Here is a 14,084-nt window from a genome sequence, read left to right as displayed (position 1 = left end):
AGTATCTTTAAAACTTGTTTTATTCGTTTTAATCTTTTAACTTTATGCACATTGCATCAAGCAAAAATTAAATAATATGCAACACTCTCTGACATGAAGAAATTGTTTAATATTTAAACCAATTTTCTGCATATTCCAGCATATATTTAGTAGAAGTGGAACAGCTGGAGCTTTGCCCGGTGCTGCAGCGGTCATGTCAGTGGGGAGATCCAGGGGTTTCTCTGTGAATATCACATTCCCGTGGCAGCGTGCTAGATACTTGCTCCAAAGTTTAGGGGTTTTTTTTGCTGTAAAAAGAAGTTTACTTCTCACGCAGTGTACAGCGGACGCTAATGTTTTTGTCACTTTTTACAGAATCAAACTCAAACTAAAGTCAGTACTTCCACGCTTTAAATGCTGCACGGTCGTAATCTCTCCCACCCTCTATATATTATCCATTGTTGATCTGCCCATGTCTGTTACCATGAACGTCGCACGCGCTTACGTCATTGTCATGAGACACTCTCACAAACCAAATCACAGTGTAGTAACGCAGTAATGCAGCATGCTTGCGGGAAAGTAAGGGTAATCTAATTACTTTTTTGCAATAGTAATCGCTTACTTTACTCATTACTTGAAAAAAGTAATGAGTTGTTACAAAAAAAAGTACCATCTCTGATGGTACCCATGTTTGGCTTGACAAAAAAATGAGCTCAGGAGTTAGAGTAGATCATCTACTCATTGGAAGGTTTAAAAACTGCCTGCTCCTGTCTGCATGCCAAAGTGTACTTAGATGTTGAACCCTGATATCATTGGAATGTTACTGTTAGATAAAAATCACTTACATGCGTGTAGAAAAGAAGTGCGCTGATCAACCAGTCACACATTACAGAACTGGTTCCTGTGTGCTAGTGTTAAAGTAGGCACGCTGGCAGTTAAATAGTGCCACACTTCTGACAAATTTAAAAGCAATAAACATAAAAGGCAAAAATATATGAGCTTTACTATAATTATGTAAAATCAACACAAAAACTCCATCTGAATATCTGAAGCAGTTACAATAACGATGAAGATTCTACACACAGGTGCCTTGAATGATTTTTGGATCTACTGGCTTGCAACTTTCTCACCATTGAAGAGAGAATTGTACAGTAAAAAACAGAATATGGTTTCAGTGAAGTTCAGAGTGTACAAAACACTCATTCTTTTATCTAAACCAGGGCTCCTCAATCCCAGTCCACGAGGGCTGGTGTCCCTGCAGGTTTTAGATCTCACCCTGGGTCAACACACCTGAATCACATGATTAGTTCATTACCAGGCCTTCGTACTTGTAACTTGAAACTTGAGTGCAGAGTTTCACACGTATTTTTTTGGCTAAGTCCACACACAAATCTATTTTACGCACACACAAATTCTTTTTACACATACAAATCTTTTTTACACACACACACAAATTCTTTTTACACATACAAATCTTTTTTACACACACACGAATTCTTTTTACACATATAAATCCTGATTTACAAGTACAAAACTGATTTACAAGTACAAAATATTTATGACCACAATTTGAGCCCATAGGAGGACCTTTTTAAGAAAACCTGTTGGTAATATATCCAAGCAGCAGGTGGCAGAGCTTGGTTTCTCAATAATTTTATCAAGGCTTGATTGATTTATTGTTTGAAAATGAGTCATTTTCTCTGCATAGGTGTTAATTGGGCTTAACGTCGGTATTGGGGTTGAAACTAATGTACCGATTGACCTTCTGATTTTTCAAGATCTTTTCATTAAAGAAGCTCGCAAATTCATTGCAGGCTCTGATGGAGCTTAATTCAGGGGCTACTGCCGCTGGAGGAGTAATTAATCTCTCCACTGTAGCAAATAATGTCCTAGCATTATTGTTGTTTCTGTGAATAATCTCAGAGAAGAATGATTCCCTTGCATCCTTCAGGGCTAGTTGATACCTATTCAGCCTCTCTTTATATATTTCGCTATGAACCTGGAGTTAAGTTTTCCGCCATTTTCTCTCAGTGCGCCGGCACTCTCTTCTTTCATTACATACCAGTGGATCACTTCTCCACGGAGACTTCTTTATACTAGAGACAGTTTTAACCTTAAATGGTGCAATCTTATCCATCATGTCTGAGATTTTGGATAGAAAATCATCTGTCAGTTTGTTTACTGAATGTGTGTTGGTGGATGTTGGTGATTTAAATAAGGTAGGAGTGTACATCAGTTTAAAATTTTCAGCTGAGTTTTCTTTAAGGAAGCATTTTTTAACAGTGATCTTACTCTGATTAGGGATTTTGGCTAAAATGGTGCTATCAAATGATATGCAGAAATGATCAGATAATGCAATATCAGTTACGGCAATGTTAGAGATATTTAAATCTTTGCTAATAAGTAGGTCCAGAGTGTGTCCTCGGTTATGCGTTGGCTCACTAATGTGCTGGATTAGATCAAAGTTATGGAGGACATCATCTAGTGCTTTTGTTCCGCTATCTTGAGGCTTGTCAGTATGAATGTCGAAATCTCCCACAATTGCTGTCTGGTCATAGTCTAGACATATTGCAGAGCAAAGGTCATTGAAATCATTAAAAAGTTTTGTGTAGATGGCTATTGTACCCACTGTTGGTCAAGTTACTTGAAAAAAGTAATTAGTAACTAATTACTGATTACCTCTCCAAAATAGTAATCATGTGACTTTACTGATTACTTATTTTCAAAAGTAATTAGTTACTTAGTTATTAAAAACATGATACACAACCTGAATAGGTAATAAAGCAATAGACCTTTCAACCCAATTCCATTTTTTATGCACAGTCGATCATGTAAAATGTTATCAAATGATAAAGTATCTTTAAAACTTGTTTTATTCGTTTTAATCTTTTAACTTTATGCACATTGCATCAAGCAAAAATTAAATAATATGCAACACTCTCTGACATGAAGAAATTGTTTAATATTTAAACCAATTTTCTGCATATTCCAGCATATATTTAGTAGAAGTGGAACAGCTGGAGCTTTGCCCGGTGCTGCAGCGGTCATGTCAGTGGGGAGATCCAGGGGTTTCTCTGTGAATATCACATTCCCGTGGCAGCGTGCTAGATACTTGCTCCAAAGTTTAGGGTTTTTTTTTGCTGTAAAAAGAAGTTTACTTCTCACGCAGTGTACAGCGGACGCTAATGTTTTTGTCACTTTTTACAGAATCAAACTCAAACTAAAGTCAGTACTTCCACGCTTTAAATGCTGCACGGTCGTAATCTCTCCCACCCTCTATATATTATCCATTGTTGATCTGCCCATGTCTGTTACCATGAACGTCGCACGCGCTTACGTCATTGTCATGAGACACTCTCACAAACCAAATCACAGTGTAGTAACGCAGTAATGCAGCATGCTTGCGGGAAAGTAAGGGTAATCTAATTACTTTTTTGCAATAGTAATCGCTTACTTTACTCATTACTTGAAAAAAGTAATGAGTTGTTACAAAAAAAAGTACCATCTCTGATGGTACCCATGTTTGGCTTGACAAAAAAATGAGCTCAGGAGTTAGAGTAGATCATCTACTCATTGGAAGGTTTAAAAACTGCCTGCTCCTGTCTGCATGCCAAAGTGTACTTAGATGTTGAACCCTGATATCATTGGAATGTTACTGTTAGATAAAAATCACTTACATGCGTGTAGAAAAGAAGTGCGCTGATCAACCAGTCACACATTACAGAACTGGTTCCTGTGTGCTAGTGTTAAAGTAGGCACGCTGGCAGTTAAATAGTGCCACACTTCTAACAAATTTAAAAGCAATAAACATAAAAGGCAAAAATATATGAGCTTTACTATAATTATGTAAAATCAACACAAAAACTCCATCTGAATATCTGAAGCAGTTACAATAACGATGAAGATTCTACACACAGGTGCCTTGAATGATTTTTGGATCTACTGGCTTGCAACTTTCTCACCATTGAAGAGAGAATTGTACAGTAAAAAACAGAATATGGTTTCAGTGAAGTTCAGAGTGTACAAAACACTCATTCTTTTATCTAAACCAGGGCTCCTCAATCCCAGTCCACGAGGGCTGGTGTCCCTGCAGGTTTTAGATCTCACCCTGGGTCAACACACCTGAATCACATGATTAGTTCATTACCAGGCCTCTGGAGAACTTCAAGACATGTTGAGAAGGTAATTTATCCATTTAAATCAGCTGTGATGGATCACGGACACATCTAAAACCTGCAGGGACACCGGGCCTCGTGGACTGGGATTGGGGACCCCTGATCTAAACTTTTTCTGTGTTTTAACAAAATGAATGTGACCATCTAAATGTAACTTTTTCGCGGAACATAGTTTACTTTTCTGCTGTAAAAAATTGCACAGCCTTCAACAGCCATGTTACAAACAGTAGTGATTATTTCATCTTATAATCTGCTGCCATTTTAAGGTAACTGAAATTGTACTAACCTGTGTGTCTAAGACTCCTCTGCTGTGCCGCTGGAAGAATGAATTTATTTAATGTTACTCTTCCTTGTTATGGAAATACAATGAAAGCTTTTCAGGCAAGCGTGCACACACCCATGACTGCGAGCAACCAATAAATTCTTTCACTCACCTGAGCTTGTTTGCCTAAGAGCACATCTGTAAATCTACAGGATGTAAGATGCAAGCTGGCACAAAGTACACTGAGAAGCACCAATTGGCTGTCTTGACTTTAAACAGGCTGTTCATGCTTGAAAGTCAATATGAAACCACGGTAACACTGACTGTATAAATGTGTTGTAGCATGGCAGTTATCAACTTCATAATGTGTGGCCATCACACAGATGTAATACAGTGTCTGCTGGAATTAGCATAAAATCAAATCACTTTTATTGTCACATCACATATGCAGGTACACTGGTATAGCACATGCGAGTGAAATTCTTGTGTGCAACCTTCACAAGCAACAGAGGTGTGTAAAAATACAATAACATAAGAACAAGCAAAATATAAGAATGGGTAAATCTGAGAATTATACGAATATATATATGTACAATATAAGAGTGTATGCGCATTACTGAATGTGTATACTAAATATGTATGTGTGTGTGTGTGTGTATACATATTTTAAAAATTAAATAGAATAAACAATAAAATAAAATATACAGAGGTTGGCAGTTGGAAATGTGCAAAACAAGTGGCATTTATATACAGTATGGAGTGCAAAATGTTGAAGTTCTGGTAAGTGAAGGTGAGGTGTCTATGAAGTGTTCAGCAGTCTGATGGCCTGATGGAAAAAGCTGTCTCTCAGTCTGCTGGTACGGGACCCGATACTGCAGTACCTCCTTCCTGATGGAAGTATTCTGAACAGTTTATTGCTGGGGTGACTGGAGTCTTTGATGATCCTCCCCGATTTCCTCAGGCACCGCTTCCTGTAGATGTCCTGGAGGGAGGGAAGCTCACCTCCAATTATCCTTTCCGCACACCGCACCACTCTCTGGAGAGCTTTGCGGTTGTAAGCGGTGCTGTTGCCATACCAGGTGGTGATGCATCCAGTGAGGATGCTCTCAATGACACAGCAGTAGAAGGTCCTGAGGATGCGGGGGCTCATGCTAAATCTTTTCAGCTTCCTGAGAAAGAAGAGGCGCTGCTGCGCCTTCTTCACTGTTGTGTTTATGTGTACTGACCATGTGAGATCCTCTGCCAGATGTATACCAAGGAAACGGAAGCTGCTCACTCTCTCCACAGCAGCTCTGTTGATGGTGATGGGGGTGTGTGCTTCTCTGCACCTCCGGAAGTCCACTATCAACTCCTTTGACTTTGCGACGTTGAGGATGAGATGGTTGTCTCGGCACCAGTGGGTCAGGGTGCTGAACTCCTCCCTGTAAGCCGTCTCATCACCTTTGGTAATAAGACCCACCACTGTAGTGTCGTCCACATACTTCACAATGATGTTGGAGTTGCTAGTGGCCGTGCAGTCGTAGGTGTAGGTGTAGAGTGAGTACAGGAGAGGGCTCAATTCAATTCAATTCAATTCAATTTTATTTATATAGCGCCAAATCACAACAAAAGTCGCCTCAAGGCGCTTTATATTGTACAGTAGATACAGAGAAAAGCCCAACAATCATATGACCCCCTATGAGCAAGCACTTTGGCGACAGTGGGAAGGAAAAACTCCCTTTTAACAGGAAGAACCAGGCTCAGGCAGGGGCGGTCATCTGCTGCGACCGGTTGGGGTGGGAAAAGGAAAACAGGATAAAGACATGCTGTGGAAGAGAGCCAGAGATTAATAACAGATATGATTCAATGCAGAGAGGTCTATTAACACATAGTGAGTGAGAAAGGTGACTGGAAAGGAAAAACTCAATGCATCATGGGAATACCCGGCAGCCTACGTCTATTGCAGCATAACTGAGGGAGGATTCAGGGTCACCTGGTCCAGCCCTAACTATGTGCTTTAGCAAAAAGGAAAGTTTTAAGCCTAATCTTGAAAGTAGAGATAGTGTCTGTCTCCCGAATCCAAACTGGAAGCTGGTTCCACAGAAGAGGGGCCTGAAAACTGAAGGCTCTCCCTCCCATTCTACTTTTAAATACTCTAGGAACAACAAGTAGGCCTGCAGTGCGAGAGCGAAGTGCTCTAATAGGGTGATATGGTCCTACAAGGTCATTAAGATAAGATGGGGCCTGATTATTTAAGACCTTGTATGTGAGGAGCAGGATTTTGAATTCAATTCTGGATTTAACAGGAAGCCAATGAAGGGAAGCCAAAACAGGAGAAATATGCTCTCTCTTTTTAGTCCCTGTCAGGACTCTTGCTGCAGCATTTTGGATTAACTGAAGGCTTTTCAGGGAGTTTTTAGGACATCCTGATAATAACGAATTGCAGTAGTCCAGCCTGGAAGTAACAAATGCATGAACTAGTTTTTCAGCATCACTTTGAGACAGGATATTTCTAACTTTAGAGATGTTGCGCAAATGGAAGAAAGCAGTCTTACATATTTGTTTAATATGTGCGTTGAAGGACATGTCCTGGTCAAAAATGACTCCAAGGTTCCTCACAGCGTTACTGGAGGCCAAGGTAATGCCATCCAGAGTGAGAATCTGGTTAGACACCATATTTCTAAGATTTTCAGGGGCCGAGAACAATAACCTCGGTTTTATCTGAATTAAGAAGCAGAAAGTTGGCGGCCATCCAGGTCTTTATGTCTTTAAGACATTCCTGCAGTTTAACTAATTGGTGTGTGTTATCTGGCTTCATGGACAGATAGAGCTGGATGTCATCTGCATAGCAGTGAAAATGTATGCTATATCTTCTAATGATACTGCCTAGGGTAAGCATGTATAATGTAAACAGAATTGGTCCTAGCACAGAACCCTGTGGAACACCATAATTGACCTTAGTGTGTGAAGAGGACTCTCCATTTACATGTACAAATTGGAGTCTATTAGATAGATATGATACAACCCACTGCAGCGCAGTACCTGTAATACCTACAGCATGTTCTAATCGCTCTAATAGGATATTATGGTCAACAGTATCGAACGCTGCACTGAGGTCTAGCAGGACAAGCACAGAGATGAGTCCACTGTCAGAGGCCATAAGAAGATCATTTGTAACCTTCACTAAAGCTGTTTCTGTGCTGTGATGAGCTCTGAAACCTGACTGAAACTCTTCAAATAAGCCATTCCTCTGCAGATGATCTGTTAGCTGTTTGACAACTACTCTTTCAAGGATTATTGATATGAAAGGAAGGTTGGAGATTGGCCTATAATTAGCTAAGACTGCTGGGTCTAGAGATGGCTTTCTGAGTAAAGGTTTAACTACAGCCACCTTGAAGGCCTGTGGTACATAGCCCGTTATTAGAGATAGGTTGATCATATTTAAGATTGAAGAATTAATTAATGGCAGGACTTCTTTGAGCAGTTTTGTAGGAATGGGGTCTAAAAGACACGTCGATGGTTTGGAAGAAGTAATTATTGAAGTTAACTCAGAAAGATCAATTGGAGAAAAAGAGTCTAAATGAATATCAATGGTACTAAAAGTAGCTGTAGATAATATTACATCTGTGGGATGATTATTGGTAATTTTTTCTCTAATGATTAAAATTTTATTTGTGAAGAAGTTCATGAAGTCATTACTAGTTAACATTAAAGGGATGGTTGGCTCGATAGAGCTCTGATTTTTGTCAGCCTGGCTACAGTGCTGAAGAGAAACCTAGGGTTGTTCTTATTTTCTTCAATCAGTGACGAATAGTAAGATGTTCTGGCTTTGCGGAGGGCTTTCTTATAAAGCAGCAAACTATTTCTCCAGGCTAAATGATGATCCTCTAAATTTGTGACACACCATTTCCTCTCCAGCTTACACGTTATCTGCTTTAGGCTACGTGTTTGAGAATTATACCACGGAGTCAGGTACTTCTGATTTGAGGCCTTAGTTTTCACTGGAGCTACAGTATCCAGAGTCGTACGTAGTGAGGAGGTAAAATTATTAACAAGATAATTGACCTCTGATGGGGTAGTGTTCAGATAGCTGCTCTGCTCTATGAGCATTGAAGATGATAACAGTGGGTGGATTATATTCTTAAACTTAGTTACAGCGCTTTCAGAAAGACATCTACTGTGATAAAGTCTGCTCTCCACTGCTGTGTAATCAATTATTGTAAATGTAAATGTTATCAGGAAATGATCAGACAGGAGAGGGTTTTCAGGAAACACTGTTAAATGTTCAGTTTCTATGCCATATGTTAACACAAGATCTAGAGTGTGATTAAAGTGGTGGGTGGGTTCTTTTACATTTTGAGAGAAGCCAATTGAGTCTAATAACAGATTAAATGCCATGTTGAGGCTGTCATTTTTAGCATCTACATGAATGTTAAAATCACCCACAATAATTATTTTATCAGAGCTGAGAACTAAATCGGATAAAAAGTCTGAGAAATCAGAGAGAAACTCTGTGTAAGGCCCAGGTGGACGATAGATGATAACAAGTAAGACTGGTTTCTGAGTTTTACAGCTGGGGTGGACAAGGCTAAGCATCAGGCTTTCAAATGAATTAAAAGTCTGTCTTGGTCTTTCGTTAATTAATAGGCTGGTGTGAAAAATTGCTGCCACACCGCCCCCTCGGCCTGTGCTTCGAGGTTTCTGGTAGTTAGAATGACTCGGGGGTGTTGATTCATTTAAACTAACATAATCATCCGGATGCAACCAGGTTTCTGTAAGGCAGAGTAAATCGATTTGTTGATCAATTATTAAGTCGTGTACTAACAGAGACTTGGAGGAGAGAGACCTAATATTTAATAATCCACATTTCACTGTTTTACTCTTTGGTTCAGATGTGGATACTGTATTGTTCTTTCTTTGTGATTTTTTATGTTTAAGTTGTTTGTTGCTGGCTTTAGTTTGTTTTTTGTCTTTTTGGGAGCTGACACAGTCTCATGGAGATGGGTTTTTTTTTGGGGGGGGGGGGGGGGGGGTAGCAGGAGGAGAGAAGCTGCAGAGAGGCGTGTAAGACTGCAACTCTGCTTCCTAGTCCCAACTCTGGATAGTCATATTTTGGGGGGTTTAATAAATTTGTCCATATTTCTAGAAATGAGAGCTGCTCCATCCAAAGTGGGATGGATGCCGTCTCTCCTAACAAGACCAGGTTTCCTCCAGAAGGTTTGCCAATTATCTATGAAGCCCACATCGTTTCTTCGACACCACTCAGACAGCCAGCAATTTAAGGAGAACATGCGGCTAAACATGTCACTCCTGGTCTGATTGGGGAGGGGACCAGAGAAAACTACAGAGTCCGACATTGTTTTGGCAAAGTTACACACCGATTCAGTACACACCCCTGTGGAGCACCAGTGTTCATTATGACAGGGGATGAGGTGATGCTGCCCAGTCTGACCACTTGGCGTCTGTCTGACAGGAAGTGAAGGATCCAGCTGCAGAGAGAGCTGTTCAATCCTAGATCCTGCAGTTTCCTGTCCAGCTTCGAGGGAACGAGGTTGTAGATGGGTGTAAACACTCCAGCCAGCTGAGCCGCGCATGACTTGAGGACGCGGCCAGGGATACCATCCGGACCAGTAGCTTTGCGTGCGTTCACCTTCCTGAAGCACTTCCGCACATCCTCCTCAGACACAGTGTGCACACTGATGTCATCCGCAGTCCGCAAACTGTCCGGTCTCGTGGTGTTCGCTGTGTCAAATCTAGCGTAGAAGACATTTAGATCCTCACACAGAGAGGGCGTGGTCTGCGGTGACAAGTGGTCTGAGTGTCCAAGGTGGGGGCGGGGCTTCGCTCTGCACACACTGGGAATGTTTGTGTAAACAATATCCAGCTCGTTTTTCTCCCTCTTCGCAAAGTCCACGTGTTGATGGAATTTCGGATGCACTGACTTGAGATGTGTTTGTTTGAAATCTCCGGCAATAAACAGTTCATCGGGGTGTGGGCCTGGTTTCCTTCATCAGGCCACTCCCTCATGGACATACTTTTCAGACAAGTATTTTCGTGGCACTGCCTATTTTGTTGCCTGCCTATAATGTGTGCTTTTGTCTTATTATTATTTGTATATATTTCTCCTGTTTACTATTTATACCATCTGTCAGCTATTATATTGTTATTCTGGCAAAGCTGGTGTGGAGTACATACAATGTCTTGTACATGTACAATTACAATAAAGGGCTATTCTACTCTATTCTATTCTATTCTATTCTATATAGGTTGGATGATAGCGCTTTAACCAAGATAAACCAGAATCTTGCTTTACCTCCAAAGCAGAAATGTGGTTGTGATGGAAACATTTTTATCAGCATTTTATTTTCAACTCATTATAGTACAATATATTGAATTAATATTTTTTTAAAAAGACAGTGTGACAGTCCTAAGGTTCACTGCTAATGCCAGACTGGTTTGTGGTAATTTCTGCTGCCTAAAGCTCTCAGCTGCAGGACAACAAATGATCTTATATATTATCAAAGAGAACTTTGAAAATATAAATTCACAAAAATGTGAAATTTTTGCCTTTCATATATTGCAATTAGAGGTAGGAGATTTTATGCAATGTTACAGTTTCCATTCTGTATATATCCTATAACACATTCTTTTGTGTTATCTTTTACATGATACAAGCTGAACATCAAACTTTAGTATATTTTTTCTTTTAGTTGTGTCAAGGTAAAAATTAAGATGCTAGTACTTCCTTCAGACTAACAAGTGTGGTTTTGGGGGGTTTTCAGCTTATGCTTGCACTAAAGTAAACTGACAGCACTAAAAGTGATTTTAAAACTGTTGTCTTGTATGTTGAGGTATTAACCTCTTAAGCCCCAAGCCTACCTGATCTCCTGCCTTTTGCCCCCGTATCAGGGGGCGTTGGGGCTTAAGAGGTTAATGTAGGAGTAATTGTGGCTCTGGAGCTCCCGCTGCCTGATTGGCAGCTCATTTAAACAAACACGGTGAAGGAGATGAGAGACGAGGTTTAGAAACAGGTAGTTTATGAAGCTTGGAGAGATGAGCGACACTTACAACATCACTGATACACTCCTCCTTCTCGCTGTAATTGAAACCTCATTTAGTGAACACAATGCTGATTCTCTACTTTTGTTTTAAACTAAAGGCGACAGAAAGAAAAAGAACCTGGATTTACCTGAAACCAACAGAGGAAAATCTTCTTCTACTCTTTAAAAGCCTCTCTAAAAGAGCTGACATAAGATGGACACGAGCAAAATGAGTCTTGTTAGAAGTTTTAAAGAACCTCACAGAGGATTCAGTGCGATTGAAGGGGTTGTACTAATACTATTCTCAGAGTACCATGAATGTCTGCCAGATTAATGCCATGTCAGTTTCACTCAGCCCATTTTATTATTGTTTTTTTCCAGGCAGACTGAAGAGAACATTTTGGCTGTGGAATTGACGTGTTTGATGTGCTGCTTAGAATTTATTGATACCTAGACTTTTCCACTGGTGCCAAAATAAAGCTGACATTTTAGCTTAATTGTTACATGTCTTCACTGTTACGTACACAGCCATAGCTCTTAGACTGTGCACTGCCGTCTACAAAGCAATGGCCTCTGGTAATATAGACCAATTCAAGGTTGCATCGTACAATGCGTGCAGCATGGTAAAAAAAGGCAAAGCAGAGCTATGGGGAAAAACCAAGAAAGCCCAGCAGTGTCTCTTCTTCCTCAAAAGACTTAAAGACTTCCATCTTTCTCTGAAGGTGCTCAAGAACTTCCACTCATGCTCCATCCAGAGCATATGAAGGGAAATATCTGCACCTGGTGTGGGAACAGCACCAAGCAGGACAGACAAGCTCTTCAAGGAGTTGTGGGCTTTGCTGAGCACATCATTCGCTGAGAGCTTCTTGCCCTGCATTCCATTTACATTAAGCAGTGCAGTACCAAAGCCAGGAAGATTATGAAAGACCTTTCTCATCCCAATAATGGACTCTTCTCACTGTTGAGGTCAGGGAAATACATCTGCTACCTTAAAACCAACACAGAGAGAATAAGGAGGAGTTTCTTCCCCCAGGCTATTCAGGAGTGTCCAGGTGCTGGACTGGACTCTTTACACATTTCTACAAATCACTGCACGTGCACCTTAATAACAATGACAATAATGTACTTCTGATCTGGTCTCATACCACATCATTGTACATGCACTTAACTCTGCACACCATAACTTTGATTTTAATTTTCATTTTATACTTGATTTTTAATTTCAGTTTATTCTTGTATTTTTATTGGTCAGAAATTGCAATTGCAAGCATTTCACTGCATGTCATACTGTGTATGATTGTGACAAATAGAATTTGAATTTGATTTGAGTGGTACAGACACTGATGACTGAAGCATTAATGATTACCAATTTAATTTATTATACAATACATAACATTAATGGGCATCACTGTGGTTAGCACTATGTCCTCATGCATGTCTGGAGGAAGCTTCAGTTTCTGGAGGAAACCAACATGGGCACAAGGAGAAAATGCAAACCCCACACGGAAGGCCCCATCTGGAATTCAAACCAGGAACCTTAATGTCCTAATGTCTTGAGGCAACAGTCCTAACTACTCTGTGCACCACTGCATGATGTAAACACAATGCAACAAGGATGAGAAACTGAGACATGAATGTTTTATGCAATTAAAGTAGAGTTGAGCAGATTTCCTATACATTGTAAGGCTATTACTAATGTCTGTGTTTGAATACACTCAGGGCCTTTGCCACTGCTCTCTTCTAGCTATCACAAAAACTAAAAATGGAGAGAATAAATTTAGGCATGCCCATCATAATCTTGTGATCCATTCAAGCATGGAGTGAAACAGGTCACTTTAGCCTGAGCACATTTCTTTTCACAACGCTGTACTCTGTAAATGTAATTTGAAAGGTAGCATACTTCAAGTTTCCAATTCCATGCTTTTTTTTTTCAGACAGTCTGTCTGAATTACAGCTCTAACCTCAAACCCAGAGGTTCACTTGTGACCTGCTGGACGTTACAAGGCTAAGTCAATATATTGATTTTTGTGCTATAAAGTGGCTTTAAGAAAGTGTAGTGGCCCATATCAAAATAATGATTTTTATTTTATTTAGAGAAAAAGTTACCCCCACATAGGCTCCTGGATTTTACTTAAAAGGTCAGAAACACACAAAACCTGAACAAAATGTATACAAAGGAAAGATAAAGAGATGAAAAATGACAAAAGGAAATACTTGAAGTGAGACAAGACTGCCCAAAATACATGGAACTGCCACAAAATCTGTAAAAGGAGAGGTTAAAAGTAAGAACTGATTCCAGATTTTGATATAAGTGTAATGTAATAATAAAGTGTGAGTAAATGATATTTGAACAGCATTATTTTGCATATAGCTGCACTGCAGGCAGATATCATTGTCTTATATAATGATAGAGAGTGTAGAATAATTTATGTGGATAAATCTAGTGAATGCAAGCAAGTAATTAATTGTAACCTGTTATTTTAGATTCTTTCCCTTCTAATATGGATAGTTAAATTTTGTAAGTTTGTGGTTATTCTCAGTAGAATGTTACAAGTCAGAGTGACAGTTCTCTCTTTAAGCATGCAGCTGTCATAAAACAAGTTCGTTTTAGTCACGAACCGATCCTGAAGCCATCACTGAAATATCTAG

The sequence above is a fragment of the Pelmatolapia mariae genome, linkage group LG17, assembly GCF_036321145.2.
Source record: "Pelmatolapia mariae isolate MD_Pm_ZW linkage group LG17, Pm_UMD_F_2, whole genome shotgun sequence".
In the NCBI taxonomy this organism is placed as follows: Eukaryota; Metazoa; Chordata; class Actinopteri; order Cichliformes; family Cichlidae; genus Pelmatolapia; species Pelmatolapia mariae.
Note: the sequence above shows the minus strand (reverse complement) of the source record.